Genomic DNA, 12,450 nt, shown 5'->3' on the forward strand with positions numbered 1-12,450 from the left:
ATCTTCATTCAGTTCCTGGCAAACATGGTATAGGCTCTCCATAATCTGTCGTGCCTCCTCGTGAGTGCCTTCCACTCCTGCTTGGTAGCTTGTCACCGACCATGCTTCAGAATTTGTATTGCCCGTTGGAGACAATCATCGCAACGGGTTTCTTCTCCCAGCACCTCCATGGACAAAGGAATGGGGCGTGACCTTGCCGTAATGCACTGGACGTATTCCTCTGTGTCTTCAGTATCAGCTTCCTCCTATGGGGTAGCCGCTCGCGGGTGATGCGATAGATAGTCCGCTGCATTCAGTATCCCAGGATGGCACTCCACCCGTCAGTTGTATTCCTGCAACTGAAGCATCCATTTTTCGATGCGAGGAGATGGTTTAGAAGCGGTGCCGGTGAACAGGGGAAGAAGAGGCTTGTGGTCAGTTGCCACAACAAAGGATGTCCATCCACGTATAAGTGGAAGTGGCGACACCCCCAATGAATGGCTATTGCCTCAATTTTCAATTTGAGAATATCTGTATCTGTCAGAGAGCGACTGGCAAAAGCTACAGGGCTCCAATCTTTTTCTGCCCTGCTTTTCTGCTATAGGACAGCTCCTAGCACCTTAGGGCTGGCATCAACAGCAATCATGGTCACCCTGCATGGGTCAAAGTACACCAATGTGGTGTTGGAAGACAGAGAGTCCTTGATGGCATGAAACACTTTTTCATGTTCCGGACCCCAGGTCCAGGGGACAGACCCCTTAGTCAACTCCCTGAGAGGCTGTGTGAGGGTAGTTACGTCTCTGAAAAACCAGCCACAGTAGTTGACCATGCCAAGGAAGTTCTTATCCTCGGTGACAGTAGTGAGAGTGGGTGCCTTTTTGATGTTTCGTACTTTGTTAGGTCCGGGGTGACACCTGAGGCTGAGAATACATATCCAAATAATTGTATTAGCCTTTTAAGGGACTCACATATGTTGTGATGCAGGGTGAAGCCAGACTCCTTAATTATCTGCAGTACCTGGGTCAACCTGGCGTAATTCTCCACGATGTTTTTTGCGTATATGAGCATGTCATCGCTGACTTTCACTACTCTGGGTAGGTCCATCAACAGTTCCTGGATTACATTCTGAAAGACCTCACGCTGGCCGCTCGGGGTGGTCCGTGTGGGTGAATTTGGAGCCGTTGTGGATGGTGATGGCAATGTCCATTCCAGAGCAGAGGTTGGTCCAGGTTTCCATGAAGAAGGCGATGTCTGAAGAGGTGGGGTCGAGGAGGTCCCAGATTTCTGTTGCGTGTTTGTGGAAAGACAACACGTTGAGCAGGATGCAGTTGAGCCGGTCAGCTGTGCTGCTGGTCAGCTGGGTGGCAGGAGGCGCTGGTGTGTTGATATGGCAGAAGGTGGATTTTCAGTTTCGACAGGTGCAAGAGAATTCTACCGTGCTACTAGACGACAGGCGGTGTGGCATCCAGGATTGATGGCGAGGAGGGTGCTGACGTTGTAGTGGTTGAGTGCCCGAGAGAAAGGGTCGTTGGTGCTGGCTGTGGTCCAGGGGCGGGTAGACACAGGAGGGCTTGCCTTTGGCACACCAGTGGTATGCCGGCTGCGCATGGCCACACAGTGGCCACCATTATGTAGTGTTGCATGGGGACTGGACAGCTGGGAGGCGGGAAAGGACACTGGAGGGGGTGGGGAAGCAGGGGGTGAGGGTGGTTGTAAATATATATATTTTTAATTCTTACCTCGAGGCCGGGTCCCGTGTCTTCTGTGCTCCTGCTCTCCTTAGTCTGCTTCCAGGGACAGGAAGCAGGCAGCCAGGCTCCCTCCCCTAAGCCCATTACAATGCTGCAATACAGCATTGTGATTGTTCTTGAGCACCGTGACAAAGTGTTCAGCCAGGGTCTGGAGGGGTGAGCATGTTCTCCAGGCAGGCTGTAATGCAGCCTGCATTGCGAACAGGGATGTGTGCATGACTGATTTGGGTGGCCTGAGAGGGCCGACTAAACGGTCATTGTACACTTGAGTGGGCATACCACTTTGCCCCTGCCCTGCTCCATGAGTAGAGCAGCCCCACCCACCCTCCTACCCACAAAGGAAACATAGCATGAGTACATCAGAAAGTTATCATCATGTTATGTTTCCTCTTGAAAGCAGTGGGGTGACGCTCTTCCATCATATCGGATGAGCCGTCTCTGTGGGTGCATCACCCACAGGTGCTAGGCCTGGGCCCAACTCGACCACTGGGCCTCCTCCGCTACAGGTCCCACCTTCGCCTCACCTGGACATTGACACCATGGTGCAATCCTCTGTACTCTCTCCAGATCTGTGGCTCAGCCAGCAGGAGCCTCAGCCAGGTGGGATTTCACAAGCCTGGGTACAGCAGTCGCTGCCAAGTCCGCTGGGGAATCTCCCGATGCAGGTGATGCAACAGGGCCCCCTTAGGTGTGAAGTTGCAGTGCTCCCACCACACATGTTCAGCACACCTCGAGGGCCTCACCCTCCACAGCGTCTGGCCAGTGCAACATCCTTCGGCCTGTGATGCAGAGAGGCACGGCCCACCATTGGTAATCTCCTCCGTGCATGCCTGTGTAGTGGTGGCACGTGGTATGCGATGCAGACCCTATGTTGGTGCGCAGGAGGGCCTTTGCCATTCAAAGCTCCAAGGGGCACCAGGCGGTCTTCTCACACAGGTCAGCAACATGTCTCCATGTGACCTGGCAGACTTCACCACCAGGTAAGGGCGATCGCCGACTCCTCAATATCTACCTCTATGGCCCAGCAACTCCACAGAACCTCCACATTCCACTCCGGGTCCCAGCCCCATGCCCCACAAGGCCTCCAGGCCCCGGGGACTGTCCGTGCTTTGGTTGTGGATGCCATGGTTTTGCAAGGAGTGCGCAATGATGAGTGATGCATCACAGGTTTTGCCCAGCAATGCGCCTCTTTTCATAATTGTAGCCCTGAATTTCCTCTTCTCCTGTGACTCTGGCTGGTCGTCCTGGCTGTTGGGGGGTTTGGGGGTTGTTGATCTGTGCTGCATTTGGCCCTGGCTGCTCCATTCAGCATTCTATTGGTTTTGTTTCTTATTTTTCATTGGAGGTGGACTTATAAGCTATTTTGCATCTAGAGGCAAAAAAGTCCAGTTGGGCTGACTAACGTGAGCCGCTAATGGGCCTTTTGTCAGTTTTCGCCCGCTAACACCAGAATTTGTATCGCCTTCACGCTAGTTTTAGCGTCAATTTTCGCCGCAGCTACCCAGAAACTATCGTCATGTAGCAACGTATTGTAAATACTTTACTAATGGGGCGATAGTTTTTGGTGATAGGCGGCGTTAAGAAAACTGCTGCTAACTAGTGTTTGCATTAGTTAGTGGCAGTTCTTGTACGTATACCTCTGTGTGTGCAAAGTGCATTTATGTTGCTCTAACACCTCTAGCAGCAAGGAAAGCTCCAAAATATGCAGTCCATTTCATCAGAAAGAATACGTACATATACCTTTAGACAATTTGAAGACGATGCTTATGGTACCCAGCTGAAGGGATTTTTGATATTGAACTTTGTGTGCTCAGTGGTCCAAACATGGGAGATTCCAGTGGTTGAATACAAATAAGCGTTGAAAACAATGGACATAAGCAACCAGTTCCAAGCTGTAAAGGGGAAGTAACTCGATGTATTCCTATAGCAATAGCACACATTTCCAAAAACCTTTAGCGTAAAAACATGATCCATTACAAATCATTTATATCTAGTTAATTGGAAGGAACCCTCTTTAAGGATGTGATGCATCAAAACTTTACTCTTTCAAGGCTTTTAAATGTGACTCTTAACATTAATTTAACTGTGGGTTTCTCAACGTATTCTCTGTGTATCTTAGATTGTCTTTACGCGATAGCCGTTTAAAACCTTGCCAGGTACTGGCTGCCACACAGTTATTTCAATTAAGAGACCACAATACTATACCTTCAAAAAGCGCAATTCCAGGCTTTGCTTAATTTGGAACAAGATAAGTCGTGAACTTTTAATTATGAGTAGGTCAAAGCTGGAGCAAGAGACAGAGCTCATACATAGGTATTTTATATTTTCTGGCAGAAGTGCCAATTTACCCCATAAATCATGTCACTTTTATTTGGGTTCAAGTGCATATCCAAAAATGTAAATTCGTTTCAAAATAAATGTAGCTTCTGCTGTATCCAAAGTCATCTGTACATGTGAAAATATAATATTTTGCCCAGTTTTTTGGTTTCTTCATGTATTTTCCATGGATTGGTCCTTTTCCCTATCAGTTGACAAATTGCATTTAATTTATAGGTTTTTTGAGATTTAAAAACCTCCATTTTATGTCTCTGAGAACACTTTAATTCTCATATAAAATGACCACTTTCCTTTTGAAATTCATCGAAGGCAATCAAGCAGTCTTAGCTTGTTTAACATGGCTCCCTGAGATCCACTGAATTTGTTTCTGTAAAATCATTGCCTCTACATTATTTTGTCTTAATCTGACTAAGAGTAGAAATGCCATGACAGACACATACAACACAAAAAGGTTTCAACTTTGTATCACCTAAAAGCTCAAAAGGCAGATTTTAAAACGGCCCCAATGTACAAAACAGCTTCGTCATTAGGTAATAATAATAAAAATCTAAAAGCAGGCCTGCATTGGCCAACCTTTTAACAATTCTTTTTTTTTAAACAGAATTAAAAAGAGTCTCATATATCTTGCATAAAATTGACAAAAAAGTCAATTGAAACATCTATTGATCTGATTCATCGTCACAGGGACAGGGCAAAACATCTAGATTCTGTAAAAAAGCCCTGGGTGAAGCAAAGCCATTATTTCACTGTTTTCCAAACTAAACAAGCATTTGCAATGCAATAGGTCTCGCATTTGCAAGAGTTTAAGCTACTGGCATTGTAAATGATAATGCTTTTTAATTATCTGTTTTAAAAATTAACACATAAATAAAAGGCATTGTCATTTTAAATGCCAATAGCTCAAACTCTTGTTAATGCGAGACCGATTGCATTGCAAAGTAGCGGCCGCCATTGTCCCGGCTGCCTGGAAAGTTAAAACGTGCATGGTGCACTGAATGTTGCAGGAAAGCAGTTGTGCATGAAGTAGGATAAACTTATAAAAGAAAATAGTGCTTACAGACTCAATAAAGCATCCCATGTAACAATCGAAGTAAAAGGGCTAGTCCACGTGGGAAGTTACAAGTGAAGACACTGCAGTACTAAGGAGGGACTAACAAGCCTATTAACGAATCAGAATCCAGCATTTACAAAGAACAATGACACAAGCCAATGAAAAATATAGGCAGAGAATGGGTGGAGCTTCAAGTCCATACTCGAATACAGCATGCCTCGCAAAGCAGCTCATTGGCTACCCAGGCTCGACCTAAGAATACCGCCTTAAACCAACAGACGTCATTGGACACCAATAACTACATCATAATATGTTTTTAATTAGGGCCTTTTTTTATTTTTGTTTTTTTATACAGCGCATGTCATAGCCCAGAGTAGAAGCAGAGAGCATCTTATATTGCACTTTTTTAAAACACACCACCTGTTTAACGGGATTAAACTGTTTAAGTGTTTCCTTTGCAGACTAGTAGAGTTCAAAAACAACATCCACTGGATCCAATATAAATCATTAGTAACTGGCCTATAGGAAATTCGATCAAGGTGAAACCTTAAATCCATCAGTTTAATCAGAAGGGATACTCTGAAAGATTGTCTAAACCTATAATCCACTGGAGCGTTTCAAATGTATATATGTGTACATGAGACTGGATAGTAAGTAAGCTATTGAACCCAGATCTCCTACCCAGCAACACACTGGCTCCTATTTCATAGGTCAGCTGACTAATGCTCTATTTATCAGCGAGACACCCCAGATACCAGCCTTTCCTCTGTGCTAATTGGCAGCAGATTGTCACACAGAGACATATATTTCAGTTTAAGTTGTAAATAAATCTCAGACAAAGTTGCACAAACATAAATCGATCTGTCAAGAGAAAACACCGCGCATCTGAGCTCTGCCACACAAAGATAAGGACGATAAACAAAAGGCCGCCTGCCAATCAGGGCCGGACTGGGAACCAAAACCGGCCCTGGCAAATTGCTCAGCCGGCCCCTCCCCCCCCTCGCGGGGGGTTGGGGGTGCCGTCGACCTCTTTGCCAGGGCCGGTTTTCAGCCGATTTTGTTACAGGGCCGATTTTGCAGCTATGCTGCAAAAACGGCCCTATAACAGCAGCGCACCGGGGGATTGCCCGGTGCCCGCTACGGCCAGTCCGGCCCTGCTGCCAATAGCTTTATCGTACGCACTTGGAAAACTGTATCTACCAACTGCGATGTTAATGGTTCCATTTAGGAGACGTGCAGTGTCTTTCGGGGCAGTTTTATTCGATACGTCTTTACAGCTGTGCTTTGCTAACTAGTCTTAGTGTTTTTTGCCAGATTTTATTAATACATGCGGAAACTAATCAATTGAGAGAGCAGGATGTTAAATAGACACAATCGTGCTTGAAAGTGTCTAGCTTAGCGGTTCCGATAGGCGCAGTTTTATATTCATCACTGGCGTAGTTTAAAAAAAAAAATGAGTTACGCAACGAGCTTTCTGGCACCAATATGGGACATTCGTTTTAAAGCATATTGTTAGATCTGGGGGACTCTAGTTGGCAGGGTAGGTACCACTGTCCAAGTAGGGACCCTTGCTTCTAGTCAGGGAAAGGGGGATACACTGTTAAGATAACCCCTGCTCACCCTCTAGGTAGCTTGTCCTGAGCAGTCTAGGCTATCAAAGGCAATGTGTAAAGTATTTGTAACAACACTCACAGTAACACAGTGAAAACACCACAGATTTACTCCACACCAGTTTTAGAAAAATAAGGTATCTTTACTAAAAACTTCACAAGACCAAATACTACAGATAAACCAACATACAATTAAAAAGGTTACTTTAAAGATAGTTCGAGAGTTTGCAGAAAGTACTCCAGGATGTAAAAATCAGTGTCCTACACAATGCGACTCTCAATGCACAAAATGCGACACTCTCGTGCCCAACAGTACCTGTAGTTGCGTTAAGGTTCCCAAAAGCTATAACAAGGAAGATGGCAAAGGCGATGCGATACTCCTGAGATCTTGGGGAGGCTTTGCAGCAGCCCTGCTTCACGCAGCAGAGGTGGATGCGCCGGCTCCGATCTGTAGGGGGAGGATGCGATGACTTTGGCTTTCGTTGCTTAGGTTTCTTAGGGGGAAGCTTCACGCACAGGTACGATGCGTCGATCTTCGGTGCGACGCGATGCGTGGCGCAGCGCTGACTTCTGGCGCTGCAACCCTCGAAGCGTCGCAGTGCGCAGCGCGGCGTTGACTTCTGGTGCCGCAACCCTCGATGCGTGGCGTGTGTCGACCCTGCGTCGACACACGCAGCGACTGGATACTTTCACGCACTGGCAGTGGTGCGGCCCGCAAACTGGTTCTGCGACGACCCTCGCAGCATCAGGAATCTTCACGCACCGGGACGATGCTCGACGCACTCGGCGATGCGGGGACTCCGGGTGCTGCGATGACGCCGCAATGAAATTCTCCTATCACTCTCGCGACTTGCAATCGGATGATGCGTTGGGTACCAGTTACTCTTGTTCACGCTTCTACTTTCCAGCTCCCAAACACAGCAAAACGACCTCCTGAGGCCCCAAGACTAGGCAAGCACTCCAAGGCAGGTCAGAACTCCCTCAGCTGAGTTCCAGGGGAGCTGGTGGTGAAGTCCTTTTGTTCCTGGGTCTTCTTAACAGGGAGCCAGCTCTTCTCAGGCCCTTGGAGATCAGAATCAAAAGAAGGGGACACAGCAAAGTCCTTCCCCTCTCCTTGGCAGCAAAGCAAAACAGCAAGCAGGCAGTCTTCTCCTCTCCAGTTCCTTCCAGCTTTCTCCTTGGCAGAGGTTCCTTCTTAGTTCCACAGTGATCTAAAGTTTAGGTGTCTGGGGTCCTCTTCTTATACCCCTCCAAGTCTTTGTCTCTCTTTGTTTCAGTGGGGGGATTCCCCTGCTCAAACCGGTTCCTGGGTGTGCTCTGCCCTGGAGCACCTGGTTCCTTTCAGAGTGAGGGGCAGGGTCGTTAGACGCTCAGCAGGAGGTGGAGCCTTCATTGTGCTGGCAGAGGCAGCCCTACTCAAACCCAGGGGCTACTCCTCCCACCCATCTAGAGCAGATCTCCCTATTCACCCTGCTGCTGACTCATCCAGGCTCCTGGAGCCACCTAGCCCATCACATGACACCAGTCAGCCAATCTGCACACCGGCACACAGGAAGGTTAAACAGGAGAATAGCTACTTTCTAAAAAGTGCTATTCTCACACAGTGAATTTAAAAACCATCTTGCTAAAAAGATGTATAATTAAATTCTGAACACAAAGATACCAAACTTGGATTTTCTATCTTGCCTTTAGGGGAAGATAGGCATGTAAACAGCCTCCCCCATTCTGTCCTTTGGGCAAGATAGCCTCTCAGCAGTGAAAAACGAAAATGGCTGTAATTCACTACCAGGGCATGTTACACACCTCAGTACATGCCCTACCTTTAAGATACACTGCACCCAGCCCAGGGGGGTACCTAGGGCCGCCATAGGGATGCCTGACATGTACAGAAAGAGAAGGATAAGGCCTGGTCAGTGGTTGCACTGGCCAGGTCGACATGGCAGTCCTGGACTGCACATAGGCACTGCAAGCAGGCCTAAGACATCATTTTAGGGCTACTCATGTGGGTGGCATAATCAGTGCTGCAGGCCCACTAGTAGCATTTGATTCACCAGCCCTGGCACATTCAGTGCACTTTACTAGGGGCTGACAGGTGAAACAAATATACCAATCATGGATAACCAATCAATATAACAATTTACACAGAGAGCATATGCACTTTAGCACTGATCAGCAGTGGTAAAGTGCCCAGAGTCCTATTGCCAACAACCACGGGTCAGAAAAAATAAAGGAGGAAGAAGCAAAAAAGTTTGGGGATAACCCTGCAAAAAGGGCCATTTCCAACGGTGAGCAGCCAAAATATCGAAACTAAAATATCTACCTACACTAATATCGAGTTTTAAATATCGAAGGGACAGAATATCGATGTCAATAATATCTATGGACAGAATATCAATCCTAAGGTAAGTATTTTAATATCGATGTTAGTAATATCGAAGTTAGTAATATGGACATCAAATATATCGATTTTACTAATATTGATGTTACTAATATCGATATTTATATTATTGTTATGTATTTTATTATGTATTTAATATGTATGTGTTATATGTTTTTAGTTAAGTGTTCTACTGGTTTTAACATATATGTATACAATTTTTATATGTTAACAATGGTTTTTTAAATCAATTTTGTGTTTTAGTACCGTAACGGGTTGTAGGTTTATAGGGGAATAGGGTGGGAAGTAATTTAATTATATGGAATTAATTATACATTTTTAGGAATTATAAATTAATTTTAATTAATTTTTGCGTTTAAGTTCTGTAGCGGGTTGTGGGTTTATAGGGGAATAGGGTGGGAAGTAATTTCATTATATGGAATTAATAATACATTTTTAGGAATTATAAATTGATTTTAATAAATTTTATTCGATACGTCTTTACAGCTGTGCTTTGCTAACTAGTCTTAGTGTTTTTTGCCAGATTTTATTAATACATGCGGAAACTAATCAATTGAGAGAGCAGGATGTTAAATAGACACAATCGTGCTTGAAAGTGTCTAGCTTAGCGGTTCCGATAGGCGCAGTTTTATATTCATCACTGGCGTAGTTTAAAAAAAAAAATGAGTTACGCAACGAGCTTTCTGGCACCAATATGGGACATTCGTTTTAAAGCATATTGTTAGATCTGGGGGACTCTAGTTGGCAGGGTAGGTACCACTGTCCAAGTAGGGACCCTTGCTTCTAGTCAGGGAAAGGGGGATACACTGTTAAGATAACCCCTGCTCACCCTCTAGGTAGCTTGTCCTGAGCAGTCTAGGCTATCAAAGGCAATGTGTAAAGTATTTGTAACAACACTCACAGTAACACAGTGAAAACACCACAGATTTACTCCACACCAGTTTTAGAAAAATAAGGTATCTTTACTAAAAACTTCACAAGACCAAATACTACAGATAAACCAACATACAATTAAAAAGGTTACTTTAAAGATAGTTCGAGAGTTTGCAGAAAGTACTCCAGGATGTAAAAATCAGTGTCCTACACAATGCGACTCTCAATGCACAAAATGCGACACTCTCGTGCCCAACAGTACCTGTAGTTGCGTTAAGGTTCCCAAAAGCTATAACAAGGAAGATGGCAAAGGCGATGCGATACTCCTGAGATCTTGGGGAGGCTTTGCAGCAGCCCTGCTTCACGCAGCAGAGGTGGATGCGCCGGCTCCGATCTGTAGGGGGAGGATGCGATGACTTTGGCTTTCGTTGCTTAGGTTTCTTAGGGGGAAGCTTCACGCACAGGTACGATGCGTCGATCTTCGGTGCGACGCGATGCGTGGCGCAGCGCTGACTTCTGGCGCTGCAACCCTCGAAGCGTCGCAGTGCGCAGCGCGGCGTTGACTTCTGGTGCCGCAACCCTCGATGCGTGGCGTGTGTCGACCCTGCGTCGACACACGCAGCGACTGGATACTTTCACGCACTGGCAGTGGTGCGGCCCGCAAACTGGTTCTGCGACGACCCTCGCAGCATCAGGAATCTTCACGCACCGGGACGATGCTCGACGCACTCGGCGATGCGGGGACTCCGGGTGCTGCGATGACGCCGCAATGAAATTCTCCTATCACTCTCGCGACTTGCAATCGGATGATGCGTTGGGTACCAGTTACTCTTGTTCACGCTTCTACTTTCCAGCTCCCAAACACAGCAAAACGACCTCCTGAGGCCCCAAGACTAGGCAAGCACTCCAAGGCAGGTCAGAACTCCCTCAGCTGAGTTCCAGGGGAGCTGGTGGTGAAGTCCTTTTGTTCCTGGGTCTTCTTAACAGGGAGCCAGCTCTTCTCAGGCCCTTGGAGATCAGAATCAAAAGAAGGGGACACAGCAAAGTCCTTCCCCTCTCCTTGGCAGCAAAGCAAAACAGCAAGCAGGCAGTCTTCTCCTCTCCAGTTCCTTCCAGCTTTCTCCTTGGCAGAGGTTCCTTCTTAGTTCCACAGTGATCTAAAGTTTAGGTGTCTGGGGTCCTCTTCTTATACCCCTCCAAGTCTTTGTCTCTCTTTGTTTCAGTGGGGGGATTCCCCTGCTCAAACCGGTTCCTGGGTGTGCTCTGCCCTGGAGCACCTGGTTCCTTTCAGAGTGAGGGGCAGGGTCGTTAGACGCTCAGCAGGAGGTGGAGCCTTCATTGTGCTGGCAGAGGCAGCCCTACTCAAACCCAGGGGCTACTCCTCCCACCCATCTAGAGCAGATCTCCCTATTCACCCTGCTGCTGACTCATCCAGGCTCCTGGAGCCACCTAGCCCATCACATGACACCAGTCAGCCAATCTGCACACCGGCACACAGGAAGGTTAAACAGGAGAATAGCTACTTTCTAAAAAGTGCTATTCTCACACAGTGAATTTAAAAACCATCTTGCTAAAAAGATGTATAATTAAATTCTGAACACAAAGATACCAAACTTGGATTTTCTATCTTGCCTTTAGGGGAAGATAGGCATGTAAACAGCCTCCCCCATTCTGTCCTTTGGGCAAGATAGCCTCTCAGCAGTGAAAAACGAAAATGGCTGTAATTCACTACCAGGGCATGTTACACACCTCAGTACATGCCCTACCTTTAAGATACACTGCACCCAGCCCAGGGGGGTACCTAGGGCCGCCATAGGGATGCCTGACATGTACAGAAAGAGAAGGATAAGGCCTGGTCAGTGGTTGCACTGGCCAGGTCGACATGGCAGTCCTGGACTGCACATAGGCACTGCAAGCAGGCCTAAGACATCATTTTAGGGCTACTCATGTGGGTGGCATAATCAGTGCTGCAGGCCCACTAGTAGCATTTGATTCACCAGCCCTGGCACATTCAGTGCACTTTACTAGGGGCTGACAGGTGAAACAAATATACCAATCATGGATAACCAATCAATATAACAATTTACACAGAGAGCATATGCACTTTAGCACTGATCAGCAGTGGTAAAGTGCCCAGAGTCCTATTGCCAACAACCACGGGTCAGAAAAAATAAAGGAGGAAGAAGCAAAAAAGTTTGGGGATAACCCTGCAAAAAGGGCCATTTCCAACGGTGAGCAGCCAAAATATCGAAACTAAAATATCTACCTACACTAATATCGAGTTTTAAATATCGAAGGGACAGAATATCGATGTCAATAATATCTATGGACAGAATATCAATCCTAAGGTAAGTATTTTAATATCGATGTTAGTAATATCGAAGTTAGTAATATGGACATCAAATATATCGATTTTACTAATATTGATGTTACTAATATCGATATTTATAT

This window comes from Triturus cristatus, chromosome 12 (genome assembly GCF_964204655.1).
Source record: "Triturus cristatus chromosome 12, aTriCri1.1, whole genome shotgun sequence".
Classification (NCBI taxonomy): domain Eukaryota; kingdom Metazoa; phylum Chordata; class Amphibia; order Caudata; family Salamandridae; genus Triturus; species Triturus cristatus.